This window comes from Chlorocebus sabaeus, chromosome 24 (assembly GCF_047675955.1).
Source record: "Chlorocebus sabaeus isolate Y175 chromosome 24, mChlSab1.0.hap1, whole genome shotgun sequence".
NCBI lineage: Eukaryota > Metazoa > Chordata > Mammalia > Primates > Cercopithecidae > Chlorocebus > Chlorocebus sabaeus.
In genome coordinates, this window is record NC_132927.1 from 54724643 (window position 1) to 54742258 (window position 17616).

At 37.3% G+C, this 17616-nt stretch overlaps 1 protein-coding gene across 16 annotated transcripts in view; it reads left to right on the top strand.

Moving 5' to 3' along the window:
- Positions 1–17616, top strand: part of NRXN3 (neurexin 3) — a 1700445-nt gene that overhangs the window by 206988 nt on the left and 1475841 nt on the right. The window lies entirely within an intron of this gene.

Genomic DNA, 17616 nt, shown 5'->3' on the forward strand with positions numbered 1-17616 from the left:
TTAAAAAGTTTCTCTTCCTCTTCCTCTTGAATAAAATCAAGTAAAATATGTATGCTATAAAAAATAAAAGGCAATATATCATAACAGTAGACATTAGAAGAATGCAGTTGTCACTAGTAGGGCAAGAAGCCTAGGTAGAATAATGAAGCTGAGGTAGAGTAATGAAGTTCTGGGTTGAAGTACCAAAGGCTCTCAAATATTCATGGCATCACCATGGCTCTGGGCTTACTGGAAAGGAAGTATCTAAAATTGGTATGCAGGCTCAAGACTCAGATAATCTTGCCCGTTTAAACCTTTAACAGTTGAAGTATCTCAAATATATTAAACATTGGAGGTCAAGAATGCCAAGTCAAAAGCAAAAGGGAGCCTTTTACAGTGGATATGTGTGTTTCTCTGAAGTCTAAAGTCAGAGGGGACAGTGGTTGTAGGTAGGTTGGGAATAAGAAAGATGAGGTGGGGAAGATGTCGTTTAGAGTGTGGCAACCTCAGACAGCCTTAAAGCATTTATCAGAGAAGAAGAGCAAACTACAGCAGTAGCCCAAGGAAACTCTTCTTTCTGGATCTTCATTTTGAGCTGCTGAGCTGATATTCCACCTGTGTGGAGATAGCTTAGTGCAAAACAGCTGGGTTTCGAATATGTAAACACTCACCAGAAATCTGTAAATCAGGGGAAAAGCCATGTGGTTGTGTATCTTTTCTATGGTACCTGCAAACTACTGTTCATGGAGCTGTTCATGGAGACAGTGCTTGTATTATGTGGCTGTGGGTGTCTCCTGGATGGAACAGAGATAGATAGCACCTATTCTTTCCTCAATGTGGTGATACAACAGCAAAGGAAGGACTGCTGGATGTGTAGGAGTGGGAGGAGGAGAAAGTGGTGTGATGGAAATGCAAGGCAGAAAGGGAATGGCTGGTGCCATCTGCAAAGGAGATGGAGCCCTCTTGAATTCCTGGCAGAGCTATTGAGATGAAATTGATAAGGAAAGTAAGAACTCATCACCCACATATACTGTATTTTCTCTGAGACAGAAAAAAAGACCTGTATGTAATGAGCTTTTAGCTTGCACCTGAAGGAGTCGGCTAACTTGAGCTGCCAGAATAATATTTGCTGTATTCTTTTAAAAATATATTGGTTTTTATTTTGTGCTTTAATTCAGTGTTAAGTGAGTTGTTGACTTTTTTGGTTTCTTTAAAAAAGAAGTTAGACAGTTTGAATCCCATGTAGGCATAAAAGTGGGGTTGTAAAAATTAGGTCCCTACTGGGTCCTACCACTTCCAACATATAGATACATGTTTAGTGACAGTGGGCATTAGAACAGCTAATTAATAACTAATACTGTAAATATTATATATTAGGATCTAGGATTCTTTGGTCATGTACCATGTTAGAGAAACAACTTCTGAAGTGCTATAGGTTGAGCTAGAAGTGTTTATGTGCCTAAGTGTGCTTTAGGTACTCCAAGCAAACCTTTAGTATAAGTTTTATGGTTGTTTACTACTTAAAATAGGAAAGCTTCACTAATACAGTGATTGTTATAAGTAAGGGTTAGTGAGAGCATATTAAATTATAACTGGGAGTTTATAGTTATTTAAATCTTGTCAAACTGTATTATTATTTTAAATGTGTCATATGACACAGTTTATAATTATTGTGAATATGTTAAAAAGCTGGTAGTGAATACTTTAAAATACAGGTGGCTCACACCTGTAACCCCAGCACTTTGGGAGGCCAAGGCAGGTGGATCACTTCAGGTCAGGAGTTTGAGACCAGTCTGGCCAACATGGTGAAACCCCATCTCTACTAAAATACCAAAATTAGCCAGGTTTGGTGGCATGCGCTTATAATCCCAGTTACTCGAGAGGCTGAGGCAGGAGAATTGCTTGTACCTGAGAGGCAGAGGTTGCAGTGATCTGAGATTGCACCACTATATTCCAGCCTGGGTAACAGAGCAAGACTCCATCTCCAAAACAAACAAACAAACAAACAAAAAAACCCATGCTGCTTAAAGACGTAATTTTCAGAAAAATTGTGCTCAATTAGGATGTTATATTTAATTATTTGAGATGTGTTCTATAATCACAATCACCACTGATTAGTAGTCAACCATGTTGAAGTTATAGTACCTGTGAGGAAATAGACTTAAACACTGAATCATATAACTATCAGAGCCATACTGGGAAATATCTTTATTAATTAGAAAATGTTTGCCATTCTGGCTTCTAAAGAAATCCAACTATTCTTGAGTTGCAGCTGTAACATACCCTTAAGTAAAAGCCAGTTAGTTCATACTTCACAGTAGCAAGGACTTCAACCTTTTGATAGACTTACTTTTCCTAAATTCCCTGCAATTAAGCCTCTACTTAGTCTTAGCTTAACCACCGTCAGTGATTGGGAGCTTACTCTTTTGCTGTTAAAGTGTTTCTATTTATTAGAAAGTCATCTTTATAGTAGGGGAAATTTGTCTCTTTGCAAATTAACCATAGGGATGCCATTTGGAACGACATGGGACATGTTTATTTACTCCTTCTTCTGGCAAACAAAATTTTAAATATTTTAAGAGAGCCATCATCTCACCTTTCAATATTTATAGTCCCAGATTCCTCAGTTGTTTAGCAATTCTGTGATTGTAAGCTTTTTAATCATGTTATTTTGGATACTTTCTGGTTTGTCAGTGTTCTGATTAAGACATTTCAGGACATGATTCATCCATTCATTACATACTTAGTAAGCTCCTATTATGTGCCAGGAACTGAGGATTCAGTGGTGAACAAGACAGACAATCCCTCCATGCTCAAAGGAATAGGCAATAAACAAGTATAAATATGTATTGTGTTTTCAGGTAAACGTTAAGTGCTGTAAAGGAAAACACAATAAAGGTGTAGAAAGTGTTGGCAATGGAAGAGGTCTATTTTAGATAGGGTCATTAGGGAGGATCTTTCCAAGTAAGTGGCATTTTATCTGAAAATCTGAGTGCAATGCAGTGCACCTGCAGTGATCTCAAAAAGGAGGTTCAAAGAAGGAAAACAGCGATTACCAAGGCTGTGAGGTGGGGATGATGTGACAGTTTATAATAAATTAAGGTCCCCAGCTTTTCCCTTCCCATGACTCCCAAGGAACCCTAAAAAGGATAAACCTACATGATTCAGTCTTAGTGAAAATTCTTTTTTTTAAATTTTTGCTGGTTCAACTTCTTCCTCCTTGACACACACACACACTCATTCTCCTAAAGATAATGTCATCTCTGCTAGATCGGTTCTTTGAGATTTGTGATACAGAACTGAAAGACTGAGAAGAAAGAGATAATTAAAGTAGCAGGACTAAAAAATGGGCATGTTCAGCCAGGGAGGCATCATTGAAAGTTGCAAACTCAAAGTCCTACAGGAACTAGAACTAACATAAATGAGTGATGCAGGATGGGTAAAAAGCAATGAAGGATCATGGCTCACACTGTGGCATACCCCATCTAAAGAGGTCAGCTCCTACTCAGCTACAGCAAATTGTTGAAATGCATTATGCAAACCCACTGTTGCCACATGTCCCAATTTTTCAAGAGTAGTAACAGATCTGGTTTTTACATTATTCAATTTTAAAAACACTGCCACAGGTACTCCCACTCCCAAAAAATGGGATAGACATATTGGCCCCTGTTTCATCCTTAAGTACAATTAAACCCCATTGGCATTATATTTCATTTCAGAGAAGACTCTGAAACATGAGAGGGAAAAGGGAAACCAGTTAGGAACATGGTAGTAAGTTCCTTGAGTTTTCTTTTGCCTCCTATATTCCATATCGGAGCTAAAGAAGCTGAAAAGCTGGAAACATCAATGTACACAGACAAAAAAGCCCAAGAAAAGCCTGTTTTCTCTGGCCCCAAAACTGGAAAGGGGAAGCCTACAGGACAGAAAACCCTATTCCAACTGAATAGCACAGAAATATTTGACAATTATATAATTAACAGGGGTGGGTAAAGGGAGATACATTTCACTTAACTGGAAATGGTAAAATGATGACACGAGTAGATTGTGATAAGTTATGTATATATAAGGTAATAACCAGATAAACTATTAAGAAAGCTACACAAAAAGATATATGCTTTGTATGTAAAAACATGGACAAATCAAAATAGAATTCTAAAAATTGTCCAAGTAATCAATAGGACAGCAGGAAAAAGAAAACAGAGAAATAAAGAACAGAGAAAATAAAAAAAATAGTAGAGTTAAGCCCTAACATATCAATAATTACATTAAATGTAAATGGCTTAAAAATTCCAATTAAAGAGATTGGGAGAAAGGATTAAAAACATGACCCAACTCTCTGTTATCTGTGAGAAATACACTTTCAATATAATTATGTAAACAAGATGAAAATGATAGGAAAGTATATATTATGCCAACATTAATTGAAAGAAAATAGGAGTGGTGATATTAATATCATGTAGACTTTAGAGCAAAGACTGTTGCCAGAGACAAACAGGGACGTTTTAAATGAAAAAACAGTCAGTGTACCAAGAACACTGCAATCCTAAATGTACATGTACAAAATACAGAGTTGCAAAATGTGTGAAGCAAAAATAGACTAAAAAGGGTAGACAAATTCACAGTTATAGTTGGAAGCTTCACACTCTTCTCAAAATTGGTAATAGGTAATAGGTAATAAATTGATATAGGAAATCAGCAAGGATATATGTATGAGTCTGCTAGGGATGCCATAACATAATGCCACACACAGAGTAGCGTAAACAACATAAATTTATTTCTCACAAAATAATGTGGAAGCTGAAAGTCCATGATAGAGGTGTCAGAAGTTTGGTTTCTTCTGCTGAGCCCTCTCTTCTTGGCTTGCTTTCTCAATATGTCCTCACATGGCCTTTCCTTGGTGTGCATGCACATCCCTGGTGTCTCTTCCTCTTCTTATAATGTCACCAGTCTTACTGGTCACCCTGAACACCTCATTTAATCTTTTAAAAAATCTTGTCTCCAAATAAAGTCACATTGGGAGTTAGAGCTTCAACATATTAACTGGGGTTAAGAAACATAATTTATTCTATAACAATATAAAATAAAACCACTACCAACTAATAGGAACTAACTGACGTATATAGAATACCCAACAGCAGCAGAATACATATTTATTTTTTTGCAAGTATCCATAGAACATATACCAAGATAGACCACATCCTGGGCTGTAAAACAAACCTCAATAAATTCAAAAGAATTGAAATACACATTGTGTTCACTGACCAAAATGGAACCAATCTAGACATTAATAACAGATTGATAACAGGAAACTCTAAATACTTAGACACTATACAAGAGACTTCTAAATAACCCATGAGTCAGAGGAAGTTTCAAGAAATCAAATAATAGGCCGGGAACGGTGGCTCAACGCCTGTAATCCCAGCGCTTTGGAGGCCAGGTGGCTGGATCACCTGAGGTCAGGAGTTCGAGACCAGCCTGGCCAGTATGTTGAAACCTCGTTTCCATTAAAAATACAAAAATTAGCCAGGCATGGTGGAGCACAACTATAGTCCTAGCTACTCCAGAGGCTGAGGTGGGAGAATCACTTGAACCCGGGAGGTGGACGTTGCAGTGAGCCAAGATTGTGCCATTGTACTCCAGCCTGGGCAACAGAATGGGGCTCTGCCTAAAAAAAAAAAAAAAAAAAAAAAAAATCAAATAATACATTAAACCAAATGAAAATATAACATACTAAAATTTGTGAAACTCAGCCAAAGCAGTGCTGAGAGAGACAGTTATATAGCTAAATACATATATTAGAAAAGAGGAAAAGTCTCAAATCAAAAATCAAAACTCACATCTTAAAAATCTAGAGAGCAAAGAGCAAAATAAGTCCAAAGAAAGAAGAAGAAAGGAAAGAATAAAGAGAAGAGCAGCAATCAATGAAATTTGAAAACAGGAAAACAACCTAGAACATCAATGAAACAAATAAATGATTCCATGAAAAGAAATTGACATAACTTTAGCTACACTGATAAAGAAGAAAAGAAGACAGAAATTGCCAATATCAAAAATGGAATACAGGATATCACTATAGACATTGCAGACAATGAAAGGCAATAAAAGAATACTGCAAAGCAACCCTACACACAAAAGTTTGATAACTTAGAAGAAACAGATCATATTCTGAAAAAAAAAATCTACCACAACTTGGCTAATATAAAATAGATAATATGAGTAGCCATATAACTATTAAGGAAATTGAGCTCATAATTTAAAAACTCCCCCAAAAGAAACTCCTAGGCCCACAAGATTGTATGAGAATTCTACCGATCAGCAGAGTTGGCACTAATTGCATATAAGCTCTTCTAGAAAATAGAAAAGGAGAAATCTTTTCCCAATTTATTTTATGAAGTTGGTATTACTCTGATACCCAAAACCAGACAAAGATGGTACAAAATCCCCAATACATACTAATGTCCTTCATGAATATGACACACAATCTTTAAAAAAATTAGCAAGTCCAATTCAGCAATATGTAAAAAGAATTATGTACCAGGTACAGGGAATGCAAGGCTGGCTCAGCATTCAAAAATTGATATATCCCACAATATTAACAGGCTAAAAAGAAAATCATGTGATTATATTAATGCAGAAAAAGCCACTTGACAAAATTCAACACTGGTTTATGATAAAAACTCTCGGAAAAATAGTAATAGAGGGAAACGTTCTCAACTTTATAAGGAGCATTCACTGAGCACCTATAGCTAACATTATAATTCATGGTGAATGACTAAATGCTTTCCCACTAAGATCAGAAAGAAACCCAGAATAACTGCTCTCTCAGCTCTTATTCAAATAATGCTAGAAGTTCTAGCCAGTGAAATAAGGCAAGAAAAGGAATAAAAGGCATATAAGTTGGAAAGGAGGAAATAAACTGCCCCTATTTTCAGCAGACAGAGAAATCCCAAGAAATCTACCAGAAACACTCCTAGAGCTAGCAAGTAAGTTCAGCAGTGTCACAGGATTCAATTTAAATATACAAAAACCAATTGTATTTCTATGTATTAGCAATGAACCACATGGACATCAAAATTAAAATATGATACCATTTATAATGGTTCAGAAAGTAAAATACTTCAGTATAAATCTAACAAAACATGTGCACAACTTGTATGCTGAAAATTGTGCAATGCTAAAAGAAATAAAATCTAAAAGAAATAGAGGAAATTTAAAAAATCTAAATAAATGGAGAAGCTAACATATCATGACTTGGAAGACTCAAAATAGTAGAGATTTCAGTTCTCCCTGAATTGATATCCAGGTTGTAATGGGTTGACTGTGGCCCCTCTAAAGATGTGTTTACATCTTAATCCCTGGAATCTGTGAATGTTACCTTACTTGGAAAAAGAGTCTTTGCAGATGTAATTAATTTAAGAATCTTGACATGAGGAGATCATCCTGGATTATCTGGGTGGGCATAAATCCAATAACAGTGTTCTTACAGGATACACACACAGAGGAGTACATAGACACAAAGAAGATGGCAACGTGAAGACAGAGCAGAGGGAAATGCAGCCACAAGCCAAGAAATGTCACCAGTACCAGAAGCTGGAGGAATTAAGAAAAGATTCTTCCCTAAAACCTCCAGGGGGAGTACAAACCTGCTTGATTCTCTGATTTCAGACTCCTGGTCTTTGGAACCGCAAGAGAATAATTTGTTTTCTTAAACCATCAAGATTGTGTTAGTTTGTGTTAGTTTCTTACAGTAGTCACAGACACAGGTTTAACACAATTTCTTTCAAATCTCATCAAGGTTTTCTGTTTTTTTTTTTGTTTGTTTGTTTTTTTTTTTTTTTTTTTTTTTTTTTTTTAAGATACAGACAAGATCATTGCAAAGGAATGCTACCAGAATAGCTAACCTAATTTTTAAAAAGAAGAATGCCATGGGAGAAATGAGACTACTCAGTTTTAAAACTTATTATATAGATACAGTAATCAAGACTGTGTTATTGCTATAGGGATAGACACACAGATGAACAGAACAGAAGATCTGGATATGGCCACAAGAATATGTCCAATTTGTTATTGAAAATAGTGCAAAAGTAATTCAATGGAGAAAAGGTAGCTTTTCCACAGATGATGCTGGAACAATTGGATATCCACTGGCAAAAAAATGAACCTCAACGTAAGTATCACAACTTATTAAAAAATTAGCTCAAAGTGGATCACAGACATAAATGTAAAATGTAAAAACTTTTTGAAAAACATAGGAGTTTTTCTTCAGGATCTAGGGCTAACCAAAGAGTTCTTAGGCTTGACCCCAAAAACATAATTCCTAAGGGGGAAATTAATAAACTTCATAAAAATTAAAAACTTTTGCTTTCAGAGAATCCCCAGTAAGAGGATGAGAAGACAAGTTATGGAGTGGGAGAAAATATTTGCAATATCCTGCAAAGGATTATTATCTAGAATATATAAAGCACCCTTAAAAGTCAACAGGAAAAAAAGCTGTAGTGAAACTGGATCACTCACACATTGCTGGTGATATGTGAAATGGTAAACCACTCTGGAAGAGAGTTTGACAATTTTTAAAAACTAAACATGTGGCCAGTGCAGTGGCTCACATCTGTAATCCCAGCACTTTGGGAGGCCGAGGCGCGGGAATCACGAGGTCAGGAGATCGAGACCATCCTGGCTAACACAGTGAAACCCCGTCTCTACTGAAAATACAAAAAATTAACCGGGCTTGGTGGAGGGTGCTTGTAGTCCCATCTACTCAGGAGGCTGAGGCAGGAGAATGGCACGAACCTGGGAGAAAGAGCTTGCAGTGAGCACTTCACTCTAGCCTGGGCGACAGAGCGAGACTCCGTCTCAAAACAAAACAAAACAACACAAAAAAACAAAACAAAAAAACTAAACATTCAATAACCGTATGACCCAGCAATTGCAGTCCTGGCCATTTATCCCAGGGAAATGAAAGTATTACAAAATCCTGTACACAAAATCCTATACAAGAATGTTTATAGGATGTTGTATTATAATAGCCCCAAACTGGAGATAACCTAGATATCCATCAATGAGTGAATGGTTAAACAAACCATGGTACATCTATACTTTGGAATACTTGCCAGTAATCAAAAGGTTAAATTATCGATTCCGTAAACTGGATGAATCCCCAGATAATTATGCTGAGTCAGAAAAGCCAATTCCCCAGAGTACATATTATAGGATTCCATTATTTATTCCTTCTTTAAATGACAAAAATATAAAACAGTGAACAGGTTCGTGGTTTCCACTATGTAGGGTTGGGGAGAGGGAAGAATGTGTGGCTTTGAAAGGGCAACTTGAAGGGTTCTTGTGATGGAAATTTCCTGTATCTTGATTGTATCAACATCAATATTCTGCTTGTGATATTGTACAATAGGTTTCACAAGATGTTACTGTTGGGGGAGACTGGATAAAGCATCCTTTGGAACTCTCTGTATTATTTCTTACAACATTCATGTAAATGTACAATTAACTCAATATAAAAATATAATAAAAAAAGTCAGCCAATCAGAACGTGTGTTCAGGCCAGATATCGCCTACTGGCTATACTTTGCATACTTTGATACACATAATAAAGTACACTGAAGGCAGAGATAAAGGTGAAGAAAAAAGTTCAGTATGATGAGGTGGAAGAGAGGATTTGTGGGCTGATGGATAGAGATACTCTACAACAGCTGTGGGACATGGTGAAAGTAGATAGAACAGAGAGGATTTTTGTTAGTGATGCATGTTGTGTATATGTTACGGGGACCTTTCTTGTTTCCAAGAACTTCAGGGAAAGACATTAAACAACATGTTTTCTTAAACAGTGCTATTGCAAGGCTACTGAGCCACATAGATCTGGCGTTGCAAGTGTTGCAAGTCAATGTTAGGAAACCCTTGTTGTTACCTGGAAGAGCCTAAACTAGTGTAAATAGGAGATTTAAGTAAGATATGGCTAAATGTCCATATACTAACAATAGTGCATGTTGCTTGCCTTGCAGATCCTGCTATCCATTTTCTCTTGGCATGTAGTCATGGCTACTGGCACCTATTCCTAGTAAGGGGAAGCTTGGCTCTGAATAGACCCCTATTCCCTCTCCTTGTTTCCAATTTGTACTTAGGATTCTAAAGTAAGAGTACTCAGGATATGTGTGGAGACATTATCTCCTGGAGCTTCTGAGGCTGGATAGCGCGATTTAATAAGGTGCTATAAGGTCTGTACGATCTCTCTGATCTGAGATCACATTGCAGGAGTGTGTGTTGGGGGGAGGGGGGCAATCTCCCTCTGCTTGTTATGGTCGGTTTGGGTGTTCTCATGCCATTTAAGCCACCAACTGCTTATTCTGGGCCAAGAGCAAATGAGCTCAGGTGCATGGAATTGAAAGGTAATGAGAATGATTAATCAAATTCCTTCCAGTAAAGAATGCCACTTGCCAGACTCTGTCCTGGATAACCCTCCTACAAGTGAATCAGGGACTGGGCTCTGCCCTCAGGTATTTGGTATCTGAGGGTAGACATCTGTGCTTGGAGTGAACTCGGAATGACTGGAGGCCACTTTTGGCATGGTGTCTTTACTTTATCAGGCTTCCCTGCCAAGGTCTGCTCACAATCTCTTCTGGCCATGCTCATTTAGTTATGGAAAATAGGGTGAACATGAGTAATGGGAAATGCGGTTAGCTGTTGGGGCGAGATGGGCCCAGTGATTTCCTCCTGTACCGTGGAAAGCTCTACGTGGTGACTACAATGGTTTTAAACCAGTTCAGAGAGATACCTGGGGAGTGAATCATTCTGTTGTTGGCATATTTATTTATCTCATTATATCTATTTATCTACCTTTAATCTAATTTTAGGTAAATAGAAATGAGTTGATCTCAGAAGACTGGTATTTTAACTTTTAAAATTTCTTGATGTTTACAATAGGTATATCATCTACTGTACAACCCTTAATCAACAATATAAAACTGCATAAGATGCATGAACTTAAGTGTCTTTAGTTTTTTTGAGTTCTGTTCCTGACTTGGCAACAAATGAATTAGTCAGTCATTGGGGTGTAACTTTCCTTACCAGTAAAATGGGGCTCATAATGTCTACCTTGAGAGTGGATAGGATGGAGACTGATGCCTGATGCATAGCAGGTACTCAGTAAGTGTTAATCCTTGCCTTTACCCAACTTCCCACCTAGGATAATTTTTGTACCTTGACCTTATACAATTCCCTGATGAAGACTCTATTCCAGTAGCAGTACATTTTTCCCAAATGAAGGTATTGCTTTGGTCTACATGGGGTCTGCATGGTAAAAGCCAACTGGCCCTGTGGCGCAGAGAAAAAAGGAGTTGATTATCTGTGAGAAGTAATGGGTTCTCATATACAGTCTGTGTACCAGGAAGTGCTTCTTAAGATAAACATTGATTTATTGGAAGAAGACAGAATTAATGGGACCCCAGAGGAGCAGGCGTTGAAAACAAATAGGAACCAATGGGTCTTTGGAGGACTAGGCAGAAGGAGCAACCTGGCCAGATCTCTATCACTCTGAATATATTCGAGAATTATTTTCTCTAGATTTAGAATTAGGCAAGAAGTATCCATTTGGTTGAGCCTGTCACTTGTCTATGCCTTGGCTGCTTGAGCATGGGAAAGGGAGATTCTTCCCAATTATGCTTCTATAACATACTCGTACTCCAAGATGAGGAGAGGCTGGAATGTTGGATAACCATCCCCAACCCCCAATGAACAGACATCCACTAAGCTCTACATTAATTAGCTGTGTGACCATGGATACATCATTTCATATTTTTGACACTCAGTTTATTCATCTGTAACATGAGAGGTCTCAAACACATCAGCAATTTTCAACTTTTATTTTTTAAACAATTGCTTACTTTCATAAAATGAAATTTTATTTAGATATCCAAGATGTAAAACATGAAAAATGTAGACCCACTGTAACTGGGGGAGTTCTTGAGGGTGGAAAGAGAGAACTCTGCTCAGCCTTCCTATTCTGCCCCCTGCCCAGATGCCCTTGCCCTTGATACTGGCTTTCCCAGCCTTGGAAGCTACTGGGGTACGTTAAGGATCCTCCAGGATTCCATGGAGCACAATTAGGAAACGACTGGATTCTGCAATTGCTCAGGTCTCTTTCAAACACACCATTTGGTGATTCCATAACTTTAAGATTTAGAATACTACTAGTTTTACCTGTATTTATTAGCACCCCACTCTAGACTTCAAGACTTTGAATCTTGATTCAGCATGTAGCTAATTAAGAAATTTGATTAAACTTTATTTTCTTTCACCTTAAAAAAAATTAAACCAGGGAAACCAAACACTGTAGAAGCCTCAACATTTTCTCTGTCATTCTTTATTAGTTAATGGTTGTCCCATATGCAATCTGGCTGGAAAAATCTGCTAAAGAATTGAGAGGAAATTTGCTTGAGGTAAAACAAGGACTCGCTCCCTTCTAAGAAACAACATACTTTATACATGTCATGTGGTTTCACACACACAAATAAAAAAATGAAACGAAATAAATCAAAATGCTAACAGGGGATACTTTTGGATAATAGGGCTATGGGCAATTTTGAATTTTTTTGAAATTCTTCCTATTTTCTGAACTTTAAGCAACACACACATACACACACACACACACACACACACAAAACTTCCCAATCATAAAAAATTATGAAAAGTGAACATATTTTCAAGCCAAAGTAATTAAGTTAATTTAAAAAGTTATTAAGTCAGCACAAAAAATTGAAATTAATTGTGTTAAAAGTAGTGTTCTATTGACTTTAAACCCAATGAGCCAGCACAGTTATAAATCTAAGCACCCACAATTCCTGAACTTATAGAGAAGAACCTCTTACCCCTTCATATGATGAATGTGCCTTATTTCTCCAGGGGCAGAAGGCCAGTGATTGGAAAATATTCTGTGTATGAAATGGCCATTCTGCTGGCCACCCACAAAGGAAAGATTCACTATGTTGGATGACGTTTGGCTTAGTGCAGATGTTTAAATCGGTAATAGATTCAACTTACACATCTAAGAATCCTCTTCTTTCTTAGTACCATATCCTGGACCTTCTCACAAGGTTTAGAAGGTACGACACTCTTTATTCCTCTATTTACTGCAGTCTTGTCCTAGTGACACCTACAAGGAAGCCCTTGGTAAATGCTATGAGATCCGAATGTCAAGACTGAACCTTTAGGACTGCCTGTGACGATCGTTAGACCACAGCTTGCCCTTTTGAGGAGCAACTGAAGAAAAGTCCTCTGCTTTTTATTCCTTTTTCCTTCTATAAGGAGCTCTAAGGTAATTAGATTTTTTTTTTTTTTTTTTTTTTTTTTTTTACCAGCAAAACAAAAAAGCAAAAGAAAGTCCCATTTTCAGTATCTGATTGTCTCCTTAAAGAGAGATGGGAGGATAATAGATGGTAGATAGATGGGGGCAGACAGAAACAGTTATAGTAGCCAGACAGATCTATATTCAGTTTATTATATTTGATTTTCAGAGTTAATTGAGTGTTTTGCCTTAAAATTATCTTTTTCTTCCTCTTTCTCTCTTTGCTGTAATTTAAAAGGAGTTAGATAAAAGCAAAGTCAATTTAAAAGTTTGCTTTTCAAAGTTGTTCCATGGTCTCAGTGGTCGTTAATTCAAAGCTAGCACCAGGTAGTCAGACGCAGCTGGCTTTGTTGTACCCCTGTGATGAAGGCTCTTTGTGACTGTAGGTGAAGGGAAGAACAGGAAGGTGGAAGAGTGTCACTTATAGCATCTTATCAAGGGACCCAGAAGTCTTATATATTGTCTCTCATGGGTCTTAGTTTAACATCAGATCTTCATGTTCTGCCTAGCATGATGATGCCTTACATTTGTTTTAAAAAACACATTAACTGCAAGGTAGATATAATTATTCTTACTTTATGGATGAACAAATCAAAGGCTAGAATATGTAAGTGACCTGTGTCACAAAGCTAGCAAGGGGCAGAGGAAGAACTTGAAACCTGGACTTCAGATACTAAGGGTGGTGCCATGTTCACTGCACTCCTTAGCCATGCTGATCAGGTTATAGTTATATTGTTTTTCTTTTTTTTTGAGATGGAGTCTCGCTCTGTTGCCCAGGCCGGAGTGCAGTGGCGCCATCTCGGCTTACTGCAACCTCTGCCTCCCGGGTTCCAGCAATTCTCCTGCCTCAGCCTCCCAAGTCGCTGGGACTACAGGCACACACCACCATGCTTGGCTAATGTTTTTTGTATTTTTAGTAGAGATGGGGTTTCACCGTGTTGGTCAGGCTGGTCTTGAACTGCTGACCTCAAATGATCCACCCTCCTTGGCCTCCCAAAATGCTGGGATTATAGGTGTGAGCCATTGCGCCCGGCCTATACTTAATATTGTTTTTGAGGTTATCTGCCATGCTGACCCCCAGCTCACAAGACCAGTGTAGTACTTTATGTATAACCAATGACAATAAAATGGCATTTTATACTTTAAGTCATTTCTAATTTAATATTGTGGGAAATAATGACTTACTTGGTTTCGAGAATGTCTTTCATCCTCATAAAAAAAGTACCAAAGTATTTTATTTGTTTTTGGTTAGCATCATGATTTCTTTTTCGAGTTACGCTGGGAACCAGGTTATAGCGCAGCAGATGGTCTTGACTATCAAAGAAAAGAAACACTCATCTAGAAGACCCTATGTGACCTTGGGGTGACCTTAAATAAGTGATTTAACCTCTTGACATCTTGTTTTTCTCCTTTCCATAAAGAGCTTGAAAATACCTGCGCTACATCCTGAAGGGGCTGTTTATCTAGAGTCACAAATCACAGTTGTAAAGCATTGCTACATGTGAAGTGTGATTCCTTGTAGGACTAGGGCTCCTGACTGAGATGTGGCCTAATTGGCCCCTCTCTTGGGAATGAAGACAATCAGTCTATGAATAGAGAGTTCCTGGGAAATTCTACAACAGGCTTCTTTCTTGCCATCTTCCATCCATATTCCTTTCCCTCCCTACTCCCAGAACATCTCTCATCCAGTAAGGACTTCTTAAAAAGTGATATGGAAAGTGCAGCTGAGTCACTGCCTACTTTCCTATGGTGATAATGCTTATAATGTAGTCTTATGTTTTTGTGGCTGATATAAAGTATTTGGCCTGGCAAGTAAAAACACATAGGCATGTCATGGATGTGCCAGAGCTGCATTCTTGGACCACATGGAGGCTGTGTGGCTCGGGAAGAACAGGAGGTTTCTCTGCCTTTTCTACCCCTGTGCCACATCCTCCCTCCTCAACAAAGTGTAACTGCGGCTCTAAGCAGAACTCACTCTCTTACTTTTCAAATAAAAATGTCACAGATCTTTAATGAGTACCTAATTTGTGTCAGCCCCGGACCAGATACTCCCACGTGTGACCTCATTGAATAATTGCGCAGGTGGGATGGATATTACTATTGCTGTTTCACAGGTCGAAAACCTGTCACTTCAGTTAAATAATGTGCCTGAAATCACCTAGAGAGTAAGTGATTGAGCCAAAATTGAAATTCGGGCTTCTGACTCCAAGTGCGGGGCTCCTTTGAGTACATTTAGGCTTGTTGTGTGTATGCACAGCCACAGGAAAATGGAGCCTATAGTGCCGTAGTGAGCCATTGTCTTAGTCATGAGTGAGAAACCAGTTTGCAACCAACACTGAACTATTGATAAGGAAATTTTGAGGGAAAGAAGAGAAAGTTCTGATAAGAGATTAGTAAATAAAATCCATTAAAAACATTTTAATAAACACAAGATTATTTTTTTCTTACTAAAAAAGTAATTCATGTTCATATGGAACAGGGGTTGGTACACAGAGGTCTGTGCAAATAAAGTTTTCTTGGAACACAGTCATGTTCATTTGTTTCCATATTGTTTCTGGCTACTTTTGCTCTGCAATGGTAGAGTTGAGTGATGACAATAAAGACTGTGGCCTGCAAAGCCTTAAATATTTACCATCTAACTGTTTATAGAGTTTGCTGACCCTGATATAGATCACTTGGAAAACAGAAGTACAAAGGAAGTAAAAAAGGATTAATCTAGAAATAAATCCTACTGCGTTTTGTTGTGTTTACTTCTTAATTTTTCCTTACCAATCATTAAGTTTTTGGAGAATTTAACTTTAATGGTTGAATAATAGTCTTTATCATTAATATATCATACTTTAATTAGTCCTTTTTATATATATTCAACTTATTTCTATTTTTTTCTGCTATAGATAATGCTGTGATGTACATATGAGTACATAAATCTTTGTTTTGATCTTTGACATCAACTTGTAGCAGTGAGATTACAGGGTTTAGTGATATAAAAATGTTTAAGGTTTTTTTTGTTTTTTCTTCCCGAGACAGAGTTGCTCTGTTGCCCAGGCTAGAGTATAGTGGCACCATCTTGGCTCACTGCAAATTCTATCTCCTGTGTTCAATCAATTCTCTTGCCTCAGCCTCCCAAGTAGCTGAGATTACAGGCACCCACCACCATGCCTGGCTAATTTCTGTATTTTTAGTAGAGTCACGATTTCACTGTGTTGGCCAGACTGGTCTTGAACTCCTGACCTCAGGTGATCCGCCCTCCTCAGCCTCCCAAAGTGCTGAGATTATAGATGTGAGTCACTATGTCAGGTCTAAGGTTCTTGAAATACATTGAAACATTGCCTTCCAGGGAAGTTATAGCAATTCACCCTTAACTTACCTGCAGAGCGTGAAAGCCAATGCCTGTCTCAATAAACCTTCATTAATACTGAGGGGTATGATTTTATCTTTGAAATTTTTATCACTTATAATGTGAACATATTCTCCTTTTAAATTTATTGTTATATAAAATGTTTATGTCATAGACCTATTATTTTCTATCAAGGATTTTAAGTTTTCCCTTTATTATTTTGATGAACTTTTAATTGATTAATAGTATTATTGCTTGGTATTATAAATACACACTCATGGCAAACATTTTTCTTTCAATTTTGCCTCTTAATTTTGTTTATGACGTTCTTTGAGGAGCAGAAATATTTAATGTTTTTCTCTAGTTAAAACTATTGAGACTCTTTCCTTTTATGATTTCTTCAGTTGCTTTTTTAATATTAAAAACTTTTCCAATTCAGAGATTAGATAAATATTCATTTGCATTGTGTGATTTTTAAATTTAACTTTTTAATCTTTATGAAATTGATTTTTGCATAAAGTACTAAACAAAATTACTTATTTTTGCTTTCCAAAGTATAAACTTTTCCAGCATAAGTAATTCATCTTATCCCTCACTGATTTTCAAGGATTCCTGTATTACATAAACTTTTGTATATACAAGGTTCTCTACTGTGTTCAATTAGCCTTTCACTGATGTTTGTGTCAGTATTACACTGTTTTAGTTATTGTAGCTTTATAGTACAGACTAACAGCGGGTATGGCAAGTCCTCCTTTATTATTCTTTATTTTTATGCATGCTATTTTAAAACTGTAAGTGCTTATTGGGCTATACCGGTAAGTATCTAGAGCGGTGGTTTTTAACTCCTAATGTGGCCCACCACCTATTTTTGTAAATAAAGTTTTATTGGAACACAGTGATTTTTTTTCTGTATTATCTATTGTGTCATTTGCAGTACAATGGTGCCGTT